This window comes from Egretta garzetta, unplaced genomic scaffold (genome assembly GCF_000687185.1).
Source record: "Egretta garzetta isolate BGI_Z169 unplaced genomic scaffold, ASM68718v1 scaffold45, whole genome shotgun sequence".
Taxonomy (NCBI): domain Eukaryota; kingdom Metazoa; phylum Chordata; class Aves; order Pelecaniformes; family Ardeidae; genus Egretta; species Egretta garzetta.
This window is the reverse complement of record NW_009260028.1, coordinates 11360407-11363366: the sequence shown is the minus strand read 5'-3', so window position 1 is coordinate 11363366 and position 2960 is coordinate 11360407. Positions and strand designations below refer to the sequence as shown.

Here is a 2960-nt window from a genome sequence, read left to right as displayed (position 1 = left end):
AAATGCCTTGTTGATTGTTTCGCTTGTATTTGTAGAGAATAGCTCATACAGCAGATGAGCAATGCCAAATTTTATTTTTTTAAATTTTTTTTTTAGTTCTCTATTATGTTACCAACAATACTGTTCTCTGCTTCAAAGTACAACTATAATTAGAAATGTGATTATGTGAAAGTGGTACCATCTTATTCAGCCCTGCTTCTTCCTGTGCTTAGTCCTACTATACCTATTTTTACTTTCCAGATACCCAAGTTTCTTTAAGGGCTACGCCAACTAGGAAGAATTTGTTTCTTGCAAGGGACTTTATTTTGTACTAGCACCTGTCTCATCTCTATGTAGGGACTCGTCGGCTCCAGTGCTGGAAATTTCTTCTTTCTGAATCTCCAAGTGTCTTCCAGCCTGCTCTGCGATGCCCCTTTATCTGGCTGCCTCCTGCATGCCAGACATCTTTCCATATTGCTTTAGGAGGGGCTCTCTTTTCTTTCTAGGGATTCCCAGAGCCAGTTCTGCTCTCTTTTGAGGTGGTGTCTCTTGATGGGCAATACCAAGGTAATATTTAGAAGAGAATATCTTCCCAACTTATATCCCCTCAGGATTTCAAAATAGAGAAGGAAAAATAGTCCATGTTGTGGTCCAAGCTACCATAAGACTAAGGGGCAGAGGGAGACAAGGCACTTCATGACTTAGCACTGGGATTGCAGGTTGTTTCTGCAGGACAACAGCATCTGTCTTGTGCAAATGAAGGCTGACCTTGATTTCTGTCTTGTGGATGCTTACTTGGGCCTGATGCGCTATGGTCACCTTTTCAAAAACTTACTCCTTACCAGACTTGCTTTAGAAAATCATGTCAGAATCTACTGTATTCAAGGTCTAGTGAAATATGCAAGTTTCTGTGTTTGTGTCAAGCAAAACTGGCAAGTTTTTCAGAAGTGAGCACTATATGCAAATGTACAGCAGAGTGGTGGTGTTGGTCATGTCTCCTACTGTTTATTGGAAAACAAAAATCATGCCTTATGCTGATACACTCTCAGACTGAGAGGGTTAGGAAGGTATTTTGGATGAAATGTTGGGGAACCTTCAAGCCCTCTGGGTAATAGCTGAATAGCCCATGGCAGAAGTGTTTGAAAGAATGAGGGCTAATCTTGTGCTCCGACCAATACTGACTTTTTTTCAGTGTTATAGAAGCTGCAGTTCAAAGTTGGGAGGGGGACTATAGTCACATGGGTGGCAGAACCAAGATTACCATAAGCTTACTTTGTACCTAGGTTTATAGGTCTTTGTTAGAATGACCTGACCAAATTGTATAACGTATTTATTAAATTGTAGCTGTATTAAGTATAGATATGTATTATTATTAAGGAATTATGGGGATTTTTTTCATTGTTTGCTCAGTTCTGTTTATTAATTTATAAATAATTTTGCCATGGAAAGGCTAAAAATAAATTTATAAATGCTAATAGAAACTTTGGGCTGTGATCCAGGAAAAAAAATAGTTGCTAGAAATTTCATGGAAGTCGATTACTGTTGGATTTTTGCTGGCCTTGCAAAGACCGCTGCATCAGCACATGCAAAAGTGATCAGTGTTTCAGTTTGCACTACAAAGAAAGGGGTTTCCCATTTTACTTTTGGACATAAACCACTTAGTGTGTTTAATCTGGTGATACTTCTAAAATGAGAAGCATTCTATTAGAGCTTGCATTAGGTTCCAGGTGTTTTGATTACCTTCCCTAGACATTGCATTTGATTTTGTGGCAAGTAACAGTCAAATTGTTTTGTATGTAGCTTAAATTTCTCAGGTTTTCAAGGCCTGTTCTTTCTCTTTTTTGTCTTGCAGTTTTCAGTGAAGATCTACATGCCAGTCTATATTTTGTCAATGCATCTCTGCAAGAGGTAGTGTTTGCTAGCACCACAGGGACGTTGGTACCCTGTCCAGCAGCAGGGATCCCCCCTGTGACGCTCAGATGGTACCTAGCAACGGGCGAGGAGATCTACGATGTCCCAGGGATCCGCCACGTCCACCCCAATGGCACTCTCCAAATTTTCCCCTTCCCTCCTTCAAGCTTTAATAACTTAATCCATGATAACACTTACTATTGCACAGCTGAAAATCCTTCAGGGAAAATCAGAAGTCAGGATGTTCACATTAAGGCCGGTAAGTACCATCTTTTATTGGGTTCAAATGCACTTGAGGAGGGACGAAACTTGGGTGTTTCAGACAGAGTAGCAGCAGCCGTGAATTAAAGGAGATTAGTCAGAAGTGTAACCTCTGAACTCTTTGCAATATTAAGTAAAATAGTGGATTCTTCCCTCTCCTCCCTGATTTGATTTATTTTGGTGGTGAAAAGTTAGTTTTCCAAATATCATAATCAGTTGAGCTTCTGCACAAGTGTCAGGGAAAATGAACGGATAATGAAATCATTAATCAGACTATGCTTGCTCATGAAAGAGCTGTGAGAGAAAAAGATGCGGTCTTTGGATTTTGTATACGGGCTGGAAGAAAAGAGGAATGCTTGCCTAATCGCATCCCTTCTCATTTGCTTGTATTCAGTTGTGCTTTGTTTTGAGAGAGAAACTTGTGTCCTGTATAACGATTCGGCTACTGATGTTCGTCCACAGGCAGTGCTTTCTGTTAAAGCTAAAAGATGCAAATGAGCATAATGGTTTTGCGTCTGTTTACTACTGACTGTGTGCAGACTGGGTCAGCCAGTGGAGAATTAGAGTAGGATCAAAATCAGGCCTTTTGTTACAACACATAAACATGATTGCGTAGTTTTTGAAGGTTTTGTCTACCCACTTCAGTTAATTAAAATATTCAAACAAACAAACAAAAGCTAGTCTGGGAGCTGACACTTGGCTAATGCAAATCCTCATAACCTCTTTGTTGTTGTTGGAGCTATGCTAGTCTTTTCTCAGAAGAGAAGTATCTTTCCTTTGGAGATACGCCTTCACAGGAGTTATGTAGG

At 40.0% G+C, this 2960-nt stretch overlaps 1 protein-coding gene across 1 annotated transcript in view; it reads left to right on the top strand.

The window, feature by feature from the left end:
- Positions 1–1833: 1833 nt before the first annotated feature.
- DSCAM (DS cell adhesion molecule) overlaps positions 1834–2960 on the top strand; it is a 404908-nt gene continuing 403781 nt past the window's right edge. The window contains 1 exon segment of the mRNA XM_035896452.1: positions 1834–2149. The gene's annotated coding sequence lies outside the window, so the exon portion shown is untranslated.